This window comes from Echinops telfairi, unplaced genomic scaffold (assembly GCF_000313985.2).
Source record: "Echinops telfairi isolate 266 unplaced genomic scaffold, ASM31398v2 ScPeMD7_31;HRSCAF=116, whole genome shotgun sequence".
Lineage (NCBI taxonomy): Eukaryota > Metazoa > Chordata > Mammalia > Afrosoricida > Tenrecidae > Echinops > Echinops telfairi.
In genome coordinates, this window is record NW_022103928.1 from 62,187,219 (window position 1) to 62,200,212 (window position 12,994).

At 51.3% G+C, this 12,994-nt stretch overlaps 1 protein-coding gene and 1 pseudogene across 4 annotated transcripts in view; one reads left to right on the forward strand and one right to left on the reverse strand.

The window, feature by feature from the left end:
- Positions 1 to 12,994, forward strand: part of ERC2 (ELKS/RAB6-interacting/CAST family member 2) — a 987,816-nt gene that overhangs the window by 180,958 nt on the left and 793,864 nt on the right. The window lies entirely within an intron of this gene.
- Positions 1 to 12,994, reverse strand: part of LOC115869539 — a 30,634-nt pseudogene that overhangs the window by 15,928 nt on the left and 1,712 nt on the right.

The window sequence follows — 12,994 nt, forward strand, 5'->3', positions numbered from 1 at the left end:
GGGGTCTAATGGGGGATTGTTGTTGGGTGTGTGGAGTGGATTCGGGGTCTAATGGGGGATTGTTGTTGGGTGTGTGGAGTGGATCCCGAAGCATGGAAGCCCGCGGGGTGCCACAGCGGGGCCCTGTTCCCTCCTGCAGCACTGCCCGGGGGCTCCCACCAACGCCATTTCCGTTACCGCCATCTTGCCCCCGGGACTCATGTCTCTCGTAGCAGATGGTTAACTGTTATTAAATCTGCCTGAGTGCCTTCCCCACTAGACTGACACTATGGAAGGGCAAAGCCGTGTGGACCTCACCGTTCTGAATGCCTTGCAGACAGGAGCTCATGCTTCCCTTACAGAACCCCTCCTCAAATCCCACCTCGCTCCTGACTGCCATGGACATGATCCCTGACCCCGGCACCCAGGCTAGAAGCCTCTGCTGCTTTCTCTGAGATCCCCACGCTGCTCCTCCCTGGCAGTCGCAATAGCCATGCAGCGTGGGTTCTCTTCCAGGGCATCCCCTGCCGCCCCTTCCCTGCCTGATCCCACACCCCCTCTGGGCTCTGCCCCTCATGAACTGTCTCCTAAATGTCAGCACTGGATCCTCACGGGGGCGGGGAGGGGGTAGGGGTTGGGGGGAGCGGAGTGCAGGATTGTTTAGGGAGACCCAGCTGCTTGTCCTGAGAGGAAGGGCACCTACCTCCACCACCAAATCAGGTTCTCAGGTGCAGAAGGAGGAAGGGGCGCCATGCAGACGCCCGAGAAGGAACTAGTCAGCAGGGAGAACTGGGAACAATGAGTCTGCGAGGCCCAGAGGATCATTCATCCCTTCCGTCATTTCACCGGAACCCTCGACTCTGACTCTCCTTGTGCTTAGGGAATGGGATGCAGGAGGCCCGGTCCCCATCCTGGAGTCAGGTCAAGGGGGCTGCATGAGGGGGGGCTTTGGGCATAGCCTCTGGGGAAGTGCGTGGACAGACACCTGGCATGAAGGGCAGGCACACGTCGCACCCCAGGTCCTGTGATGGAGGGGGTGGGGATGGGGAGCACCCCTTTGATACACAAGACCACACAGAGTATATGTTTCCCCTCAGGCCTTTGCTCTGTGGAATTCAAGGCTGTCCGCATAACTAAGCACTGGTCATGTGAGCATTTTCAACTTGCCAGGTATCATGCCCCCACCCCTGACTGTTACTTTGTTACATTGTGATAGGTTGCATGCTTGGCAGTTACATAATCTCCTGTCAACTTGCGAAGGGGTGGAGTCTATCCTGTCAATCAGGTTGCAGCTTGATGACCTTATTTGGAGGCGTGAAGGAGAAGAAGAGCTCACTGGAAGCCAATACTCTCTCCGCTTGGCCTTCCTGCTGACAAGACACATGGAGCTACACCGATGGAACCAGAGTGCTGGAGCTGGAGGAACCACATGGAGAGCTACGCCAGCGCGGAGTTGCTTCCACCGCCACTGGATCCATAAGATTCTCCACCCGCTGACCTGTGATCTTCCTCCCCTCAGCATCATTGCATGTGTTGCGTGAGTCTGAAGAGGAATTGATAGATTGGTATTTGATATATGGGCTAATATCAGACTCGTTGACTTGATCTAGACTGGGCTGGGATGTTTTCTCAATATACAATTACTCTGATATAAAGTTCTCTCTTACACACATATGCATGGATTTATTTCTCTAGTCAACCTGGACTAACACAGCATGTTACTATGATCCTGTTACTGTGATATCAATGGTGTTTCCAATGTCAGCAGGGTTACCCAGGCTGGAGAGGTTTCCCTGCAACCGTAGCTCTCAGGTAAGACAGACTGGTGGACCATAACAGAGCATTGTCTGACTCACTTAGGTTGGGAACGCCGTCTGCAGGAGGAAGCCTGTTTGGGGACCAGAGGGGGCGTGGGAGACCCTCGGTGAGATAGTCTGGCCACCGATATAACCAGGACGGTGATGTGGAAGCTGACATCCCCCTGGGTAAAAGCTGACTGGAGAGCAGCTGGCACCGGTCACAACCTCATGCCTTGTCTTGTGCCATGCAGTCGATGCCAACCCGCCATCACCCGTGTGCACACGTGGGACTCGGTGCTGTGCCAGCCTCGCGGTTGTTGCTGCTTCTGACTCCATGGTGCGGCCACTCTGTCTTTCCGTATTCCATGTCTTCTCCTCTTGGTGAGCATGCTGTCTGTCTTTCTCCGGTCTCTGCTCATAAGACGTCCAAACTGTGGCTGATGAAGTCTTGCCGTCGGGCTGGGAAGGGGCACACTGGCCGTCCTGCTGCCATGAGAGATCCGTGGGTTCCCTGGAAACCCATGGAAGAGTCAGTGCCCCTCAGCAGCCCCCTGAGTCAAGTGCAGCTGCTCTCCTCCGGTCTCCCGTCCTCCCTGCCCCGCTCACAAATGCAGATGGCCGTGGCTGGGGTCAGCCCTGCCTGAGTCCTCGAGTGACCTCTTTTGTGCCTGAACCATGAAAGAGGTTTTGTGCAGCAGGTTTACCCACATTATTTAATTTCCCAGCTTCTGTGAGTGTGCCGTCTCAGGAACACGAAATCCCTGACAACGTCCAGGAGGAATTCTGTTTCCAAAGGAGGGTTTTGTTTTCCCGAGGTGAAGGTGTCATCCATTCTGAAGGCTGCCCTCGTGGATCCTCCAGCCCCCTCGCTTTCAGCATGCGAAGCTATGTCATCTGCACATCACGCTGCCTCAGATCCCGATGCCCCAGGCCATCTTGCTCGGATCCAGCAGGCCTGGCTCACTCCCCCACCCCGGGACAGAAAAACCCACTGCACTGAGTCGATTTTGACTTACAGCAACCCTTTGGGTCAGAGTAGAACTTCCCTGAAGGGTTTCTGTCGATGTAGACCTTCACGGGTCCAGAATGCCTCATCTTCCACCCACAGAGCTGCTTGTGGATTTGAACTGCTGGCCTTGAGGTTAATAGCCCAACACGTGACCCACAATGCCCTGGGGTGACTTTTTCACACATCTTCTTGCTCCACTTTTGTTCCACTTCTTTCTGGAGACCGAGTCTGCCTCTCTACAGGGAGCTGCAGCCCGCCACGGAGGCGAGGGAGAGGCACTTCGATCACTCTCTATGTAGACAGAGCAGGCTGTCGGGACCATGCACAGGCTCCAGTTCACCCAGGGGCTGAGCAGGAAAGGAGAGTGTAATCACCCATGGGACAAGGCGGGGCATCGCAATTCTTTGGCTCCATTGGTGAATGTCGGGTTCATTTTCATTTGCTTTTTGCATTGGTTGCCCCAAATTTATCGTTCGTTCTAGATGGTGAAGAAGGATGTGAGCGGTTTCTGTGTTCGACACTTTGAGGGTGACACCGTATTTATGGCCGTAACACTGACACTACAGGGTCCTAACCTCTGAGCACAGGTCGTGAGATGTGAGATCAGCATGTCCTCCCTCATGATCCAGGTCCCGACATGTGCATATTCTTGCTAAAACGAAAGTCGTGGTGCTAAGATAAAGAGGACAATGGGAAAATAGGTGTGATTTACTGAAGCCTCCGTTTGAGCTCATTCTCCCACTTAGTGCTCCTGTAATTCTTGAGGCAGGCTCTGCGGTCTCTGTGTCTCATATGTTGGAACGGAGGCGTGGGGAGGTAAGGTTCACACAGTGGGGAAGTAGAAGGGATGGGCTTTGAACCCCGTCCTGATGAACAGACTCACACTTGCTTCAGTAGCTATGTTTCCGTGAACAAAAGAGACACGTCTGCATGTGCCCACCGGTGTGCAGGATATCATCACGCTTACACAGGGCTGATCGATCGCCCCGCTCTGCCTGTGAGTGAGGATGCGTCTGAGAAACGGGGCTTTCAGCTCTGAAACCCACAAGGTTCCCGGATAGGAGGCAGTGACACCCCTACGTGCCTTGATAGAGACAAGATGGGAATCCCCATCCGTGATATTTAGTGGCTGAATCGTGGTGCCCGGAAGACAGCCCCTGTCGACATCCTCCAAACACGTGAAGGACCTTCTTTCGAAACAGGGTCTCTTCAGATGTCACTAAGCACCTCGAGATGGGATCATCCTGCATGTCCAGGTGGGTCTGAACTTCAAACTTTAAAAATTAAAAACTCATCGCCAGTAAGTTGATTCTGGCTCATCGCCACCCTGTTGGACAACGTAGAACTTCTCCTGTGGGTTTCCAAGGCTGTAAGTGTTTATTGGAACAGACCACTTCATCTTTCTCCCTTGGAGCGGCTGGAAGATTTGAACTATTAACCTTTGTGTTACCAGCCCAACAGATAACCTCCCAATACCACCCAGACCCATTCAGTCCAGTGACCAGCTGCGCAGAATGGAAGATAATGTCCCCATGGAGCCAGACACTGGAGCGAGGGGCCCACAAATTCAGGAAGCCAAGCGATATCACCGCCACCAGAAGGCAGACCAGGAGAGAGGTGACTCTTCCTAAAAGCCTCCAGAAAAAGTCTGGCCTGGCCACTGCCTTGACCGTGGACATCTGGTCTCCAGGACCGTGGGAGAAGAGAAGACTGCCCTGCCATTCCCAGCTCCTGCTTTGGGCATGTTTGTCACGGCATCATTGTCACAGGTGGGCTAGGTCAGGACCGGGGGTTTCTTTGATCATTCCACATTTTTGGTTGAACCATTAGAAGCTTCGGGAAAAGGGCTTTGGGGTGCTGGGATGGCCCTTTAGACTGGTCTTCAGACCTCCCTGGGCTGCGTGGGAGCAGACACAGAGGGAAACACGCAGGCGGGAGGCCCTGCTGGGGAAGCACACTGCTACAGGCCAGAGGGGGCCGCAGTCGCTGCTGCGCTGTAGCCGATGTCTTGATCCTGTTTTGAGCTAAGGTGCTGGATTTGAGTCCTCCTCTCAGGGTTTCAGACGCTCACATGGCACCCCCTTCACACACACACACACACACACACACACACACACACACACACACACAGGTATGGGCTTCTCTCTCCTGCGTTGCGGGCATTGAGAAGCTAGAGTGTAATGTCTCACCACCAGCACACTCTTGACCAGGGCAGAATAACAATGACCGTGGCTGCTTCCCAATGGAAACGTGCCTGTGGATTCCTTTGGGGGTGTTCTTCAGGTGTGACCATTTCATACTGGAAGTCTGCTTGTGGGCCTGCTGATTGTTCTGGGGGAAATTTATTGGGTTGCCCTTTTTTTGGTAAGAATAATTGAATTCCTTTCCTCTTTAAAAAGGTTCTCTTGCGCCCACACTGATGGCTTTGCAGTTTGTTTCCCAACTAACCGATACGTTTTGTGTGTTTGGTCACATTAAATGTGTGTGTGTGTGAGAGAGTGTGTGCATGTTTGAGTGTGAGTGTGTGTGTGAATGAGTGAATGTGTGTTTGAGCATGTGAGAATGTGTGTATGCGAATGTGTTAGTGTGTGTGTGAAAGGGTGTGAGGGAGTGCATCTGTGAGTGTGAGTATGTGAATATCAGTGTGTGTTGGTGTGAGTGTGTATGCGTGTGTGAACATGTGTGAGTGAGTATGAGTGAGTGTGTGAGCGGGTGTGAGTGTGTGCATGAATGCGTATGAGTGAGAGTATGTGAGTGTGAGTGAGAGAGTGTGTGGGTGTGTGTATGTGAGTGTGTGTGAAAATGTGTGTATGTGAGTTAAGTGTGTGTGAGTGTGAGTATGTGAGTGAGCATGTGTGTGATTGTGTATGTATGTGAGTGAGTGTGTGTGTGTGTGTGAGTGTGAGTGTATGTGGGCGCGCGCGTGCGGGCGTGTGTGAAACTCCTTGGACAGATTGAGTGGGGGAGGCGCCTTCTGCTCTCTGGACAGCTGCTGTCTGTGGGGCAGCTGGCTGGGGACGCCCCCACCCTTGCACTGGCTTCTGAGGACAACATGCATATGCGAAGTGTCATGGACTGCTGCTGAGGGAGAAAGGAACTTTCCTTAAAAGGAAATCCCCAAAGTGACCCAAACCTCGCATTTTACACGTCCACGCTTTCAAAGATGATTAACTGCTCGAAGGGAAAGCTGTGTACATTGTCAGTCTGAATACTTCCTGGCTCTCTCTCAGTCTGTTGGAAGCTTTTTCATAGTTCAGAGTCAAGATTATCCACACCCATCTTTCCTCCTTCCTGGGAAGGTGGGTGCCTTTGGATGGTTTGGTGGGGGAGGGGGGCATGGGTGATTTTCCTTCACCGTAACTGGTCTCATGATCTTTCCATGTCTGCTTCTGGTGTTCTGTTTTGTTCTGGGTCCTCCCCTGTCACTGGAGGCCAACACCCACTGTGGTGTCACCCACAAGTAAATCAAGTCCAACAGGTGAAAAGCTAGCTTCAGTTGTGCGCACAGACGCGAGATGATTCTGGTCTGCTGAAGGTGCCTTCCTTTTTGTACTTCGGTGTCGAGAAGGCCAAGGCAAAGACACGTGTGAGAACTCTCACGTGTGCGTGAATTCATGAGGAAATGCACGTGGCCCGGTAGACGAAGAATTAGAGACACTTCCCATCGGAGTGGTGTTTCCCAAAGGAGCAGAGGACAGTTTAGAAATGGACGGTGTGGTAGGGTAGCCATTCGTGTCCCACGACTCCCGAGCATTCGCACTGTGGCTGGTGGGACAGAGTGGCTGACCGAGTCACGCGTGGTTAAACCAGAGAACCAAAGCCCAACACTGGCTGCTGCTGCCTGGGCTGTCTCAGTGCCCCCCGCGCTGCACCAACAGAAACACCCCCACGGGGGCCTTTCACAGACAGGCCTAGGTTTTCTCGCAGGTCAGGAAGCTGGAACTCCAAATTCAGGCTGCCCCCTTCTAAACGAAGGCCCTTGGCTCTTTGCGCTTCTGTGCCTGAGCAATCTTCACGTGGCCTGACATCTCTCTCACCCCCATCTCCCTGCCAGCCTGCGTGCAATCTCTCTCATACCGCAGTAAAGGTGAACTCAAGATAGACCCAGCGCTGACGCCATTCTGCTTCACGAACAGCACAAAGGAGCAAGGCAGGCCCAAGTGGGATTATAGCCAGAGCTTGAGAAGTCGGGTTGACAACACATCCTTTGGCAAGGGCACACAATTCGATCGTGATGGAGTCCTAGTGGAGGCCAGCGCTGTAGGTTTACAGTGGTTGACTTTTCAGAAGTTGATTGACAGGCTTGTCTTCTGATGTGCTGCTGACTAGGCTCAGACACTAGTCCATGTGGCTAGTGGCGACCACAATGGACAGACAGGTTTTGCGTGTCTGTAGCAGGGTGGGTGAGAAAGAGAGAGATTTTCATAAGACTGAAAAGGTGTGTCAGAGCTGGATTTTTGAGATCTACTTGAGCCTGCTGAGCTATCAAGACTTTATTCTAGAACTTTAGGAAACCATCAAAGGGCTTTGGACAAGGGTGGGACGTAGACTGACGTGCATTCTGCACGTGGCCTGGCAACAGGATGCAGCCATCAAGGAAGTGGTAGCAATAAAACTATTTCAGGGAAGCTCGTCTGGGCGGGGGGCTTAAAGAAGGCCGGGAGAGGGAGCCGGTTCGGGAAGGCTCTCATGTCATTTCCCCTTTGCCTGGAGAAGCGGGCTTCCCTGTGAGGGCAGTGCTCAGCTTCAGATCTGGCCTCCTCACAGCCAGAAGACAAGAAACTACCTAAGCCCATAGGGAAACCCCAGAACCACTGAGGTGCCCGTTCCTGGCTGCGAACGGGGTGTGGCGTTCCCTGCTCTCATTGCTTTACATGGTGTTGGGTGCGGCAAGTAAGACCACTTGGCGATATCTCATTCAGATGCAGTCCAGCTGATGGACCTGTGTTCTATCTGGGGACATTCCCATGGGTAGCCACCCTTTGTGTTGCTGGGAAAAAGGCATTTGCGACAAAGAAGTCATTGGTCTTGCAAAATCCTGGCTTGCCACCTGCAGCTTCTCTTCCATTCCATCACCGTGTTTTAACTGCTCTGCTGGCCTCTGTGTTTCCCACTTGTGTATTCCAATCGCCAGCAGTCATCAACGCAGCTTGATTTCATGTCTGCTCGGTCTCCGACTGAAGACATCGGTAGAATCATTCCAATTCTTCACTACTAGCTTTAACGGTGGGTGCATACATTGGAATAATAGTTGCGTTGATTGGACTCCCTGGCACTGGGCAGACCGTCTCCTTCACACAGAGAGATCTTGGCATGTCCACTCTGGTGATGAACGCAGCACTGTTCCTCTGATTGTCCCCTTCCCAGCATGGTAGACCATGCCGTTTTCTGATTCAGATGGACCAAGACCAGTCCATTTCAGCTCACGACATCTAGAATATCGATCTTTATGTGTTCCGTTTCATGTTGAACAACTTGCAATATTTTTTTATTCATACTTCTAATTGCTCACCTAGTGGTACAGCTGCTGATTCTCGTCAGGGATCGTGTCCCATCAGCAAGTGAAGGTCCCAAGGCTGTACTTCCATTGGCTTTCCTCCAGTCACCTGGGTACGGGGGCTCTACTTGGAGAAGGCAGCGCTTCCTCGGTCCGAGTTTGAGAGCCTTCGACCTGAAGGTCCCCTCTTCTGGCACCGTCTCTGCCAGTGTCCCGCTTCGATTCATGGGGTGTCAGTAACCTTGAATGTGTCCGTGCTGTCCACAGAGTTGTCCGTGCCGAACTCCTGTGCCGTGAACGGCTCTGCCTTCTCCATTGTCTCTTCCTAGTCTGGAAACTCCGCTGAAACCTGCTCGCTTTGGGTGACCCTGCTGGTGTGTGTAATACCAACGACATGGCTCCCAGCATCCCAGCAGCACACAAGCCACTGCCCTGCAACCAGCTGACAGGCGAGTGGTTGACAGCTTGCCCGTGTCCACTGCATTCGTGGCCAACCCTCCGTCATGGGGTCTTCGCTGTATTTCAGGTTGACTTTTAATCATCTCCTGGGAATGAGCGCCTGCAGGGCACGTATTTTCGGAAATCGTAACCGATGTGATTTTCATTCCCGGTGGGTGCTCCTGCCTCTTCCTGGCAATTATTGCAAAGGCACTCATGTTTTTCATGGAAGAAGCGACAGTATCCCCTTGTGCTTCCAAATCGTTTCCAGGTGTTTTGATCTGGATTGGGCAGCCTTGCAGAAAGAGAGAACAGGTTTTGTGGGGGGGGTTTGACCTTGCCGATGAAGATCCAGGCTGGAAGGACCAGGCCTACATGGTGAGCCACTGTGTCTCACACAGGAGTGAGCTTAGTGACATGGGAATCTTGTCCAGGACAATTTCAGGTCCATCACATGTGGCGTCTGCCTCTCTGAGAACCTCTGAGATGACGTCAAGGCTGTTGCCCCAAAGGCCAGGATTGTATTAGCAAGGGCCGGAGCTCAGAGCAGAGCATGTCTGAAAGCAGGGCAGCAGTTTTCCCTCTGAAAAGGGAGACTGCGTTTGAGCTGCAACTGCAGGCAGACAGAGGCCGATCAGGGGGCTTGTTATTGCAGTCGGAAAGCGAGGGCGTGCGTGGCTTCCTTTGTGTGGCAGGGTATTTGATGAGCTAAAGCAGGAGAGTTCGCTTGGTTCTTAGGGCCATCTTTGGGAGACGAGGCCATGGGAAATGGCTGTGGCAGAGGCCAGCCTCACAGGACCCCAAGCTCCTGTAGTTTGGGCAAAGCTTCCAAGAGGCCCCAAGGGAAGCCCTGTCTAATTCTGAGCACGACAGACCCCGGGAGAATCCTCTGAGGCGAGAGAAAGCCTCAGAGGGCAAGAACCGCGTCAGGGACCGTCCTGGGACTGCGGCCGTTGGTTGATGCCAAGGGTGGACATCGGCTACTCGGACATAGCACAGAGGGCGGCGGGCCCCAGGTCCTCTCTCTGACTGTCGGAAGCCTAGGGGTAGATATGAGGATGGGAAGAAAGAGTGTTTTAGCTACTGGTGATGGAGTTGCTTCCAACTGGCAAGATGAGTCAGCTGTCCCTTCATCCTCCACTAGAGGGTGGAATCTGAAACTCCTGGGCCACATTGAATTCAGACAGAATAAACACTTCTACAGATCCATTTAAAGTTCTGATTTTCACATGGCATGTATCTTTTTCATCTTGAACTCCAGTCATAGAAAATTCCAAATATTTACAAACGTAGGGAGCATAGGATGGGCCTCAGTCATCGCCTTAGGCTCATATTGTGTTGCCTGTCGCTCCACCCACATCTCCCCCGACGTCATTTTAAGGGAAAACTAAGATTTGGAGAACTAATTTTATCCCAAATTATCTCAACATGTACTACTGAGAAAACTTAAGAAAAACAAAAATCATATCATACTTTGTAATACTATTTTCTCAGTAAAAATAACTATCCTCCTAGTACTGTCAAAGACCCAATTACATCCCAATTCCCCGATTGTCTCATAAATGTTTTTTTAATGTTTGCTTGCATTGCATCCAAATAATTTCCAATTGGCCAGTTGACCAGAATTATGCGCTCTCAAATAGCTGCGATCTACATTGTTTCTCTTCCTCTTTCTAATCCTCTCCTCTTTTTTTGCAATTGATTTGTTGAAGAAAGCAAGTGTATGTTATTGTTTGATACCATAATTTCTTCCCAGCGGAAGCAGCTGAGAGTAATTATGCATCCACCTTTACATACATAATAGGCATTAGACACTTTGTTTTTAAGTGTATTAGTTTACTTACTTGGGAGGTAGCTCTGATGATTTGAAGCTGTGAAACAGGATACCCTTACTAGCCAACATTTAACAGATGAGGGAACTGAGGCTTGTGTGTCCAAGGTCACACAATTGGATAGTAAGTGATCCTGAAGTGTAAAAGGCTCACTTGAGTGGCCCCTTTGGCTTCCCAGGACCTGACACGGAATAAAAGCACATTATGTATTTAAATGAATTACCTCTCATAAATGGGAATCAGTGTCACCCGATTCATCGATATATTGGGAATCCTCTCTGATCAAGGCAAGGCGAGAGAAAGGCATCAGAAACGGATCCTCTGTGAAGTCATTGTCCCTGAGGGTTTCTAGCACGGCCTAGCCTGAAGCCTCCCCTGGGTAGGAGGCACTTTGGGGTCCTCACAGGAACCCATAGAAACGCATGGAGCAGGATTTCATACACGCTATGTCGTGGAAGTGAAGATAAGCCTGTTACGTTGTTTGGAGACTTCTGGGGCAGTGGTTCCTCTCCTCGACCAAGCAGGGTGGAAAGCACGTGGGTGCACGTCTCTCCTGATAGCATGTGCAAAGCACCTGAGAGAAGAGGCGCCATCCTTTGCTCCAAGGAGCATTCTGGCTGCACGCTTTCCAAGACAGGCTTGTTGGTTCTGTTCGCAGTCGGTCAGCACCGGGGCTCAAATGCGCCCACTCTTCCTCGGTCTCCCTTAGTCAGTGCCCAACTTCCACAGGCAGAGGAGGCCACGGAGAACACCATGGCTTGGGTCAGGCGCGCCTTAGTCCTGCAAGTAACAGCCTTGCTTTTCGACAGTTTGAAGAGGTCGTGTTCAGCAGATTTACCCAATGCAATGTGTCCTTTGATTCCTGACTGCTTCCGTGGGCACTGATGACAGATCCAAGCAAGACAAAATCCTTGATGTCTTCAGTCTTTTCTCCATTTGGCTCAGCTGTGAGGATGTTCCTTTTCGTTGCCCTGAGTCGTCACCACACTGAAGGCTTCAGCCCTGATCCTCATCAGCAAGGGCTTCAAGTGCTCCTCCCTTTCAGCGGGCAACCTGCATCATCTTCATGATCCTCCCCCAACCTGATCCGTGGTCTTCTCCCGGTGCCCGCTCCTCCAGCGATTGGCTCAGCATACAGATGAACGAGTCTGCCGAGAGGAGGCAGCCCTGCTGTCGCACACGTTGATGAACTTTAAACCGTGCGGTCGTCCGCAATTGTCTCTTGATTCCTGTATTTCTGTTCTTCCCATGGCTGCCCATAATTTGTCGTGATCCGCACAGTCACATGCCTTCGCATTGACAAATAAGCATCTTTCTGAGGTGCTCTGCTTCGAGGCAGGTCCATCTGACATCAGCAACAATATCCTTTCTTCCACGCCCCTTCTGAATGTGACCTGCACCGCTGCCAGCTCCCTGTCCCTGAATGTTGCCACCCTTGTTGGTGGATCTTCAGCAACATTTCACATGCAAGTGATGTTGATGACACTGTTCGGTCATTTCCACTTTCCGTTGAGTCCACCTTTCTCTGGAATGGGTGCAAAGATGGATCTTCTCCAGCCAGCTAGCCAGGTAACTCTCTCCAGATCCTGCACATGGACGAGCGAGTGCTTCCAGTGCTTCCTCAGCTTGTTGAAACATTTCAGGCGGAATTCTGCCCGTCCCTGGAGCCCTGCTTTTGGCCAGTGCTCTCAGTGCAGCTTGAACTTCTTCCTTCAGGACCCTTCCTTGGTTCTTGGCAGTGCGCCTCCTCCTGAAATGTTTTCATATCTGCTGGTTCTTTCTGTTACAGAGACTGTGTATTCTTTTTATTGTTTTTAGTCTTCTTCTTTTTTGTAATTAGAAAGAAATCATTGTTTCATGCTCTTAAGAATGGGAGATGGGATTAAGGAAGGGGAATCAACAATGAGTGACCAGTTCCTCCAGCAATGCAGGTGGAGGGAGAACCCTAAGAACAGGTGCGCACATGTCTTGGAACAGGCCCCAGGCCACTTCAAAACCCCTGAACTTGAAATCCCTTTTTTTTTTTTTTTTAATTTCCATGCATTATGTGTACGGTGAAAACTGAAAAACAGCTATTTTACAGGCACAAATTCTACTGAGTCCAATTAAGTGTCACTCGTCATAGTGTGAAGAATGTACCCGAATCACAGGCAACGGAAACGACAAGACTTCCTGTGCTTTTGCAAAGCAGGCAAGAAACAACAAGAAATGCTTGCTGGAAATCGAGAACTGACTCCTTCTCCTCTAGTAACCAATGTGCCTTCTTTGACGTGAAGAAGCACTTCCATTTTGCAACCTTAACACGGCCACATCTTTACTCTTTATACAAATCAGCTAAAAATGGCATTCACCACACCAGTTTTTAATGCCGTCACCGAAAACGTAGATTAGTGCACACACACACACACACACACACACACACACACACACACACACACAC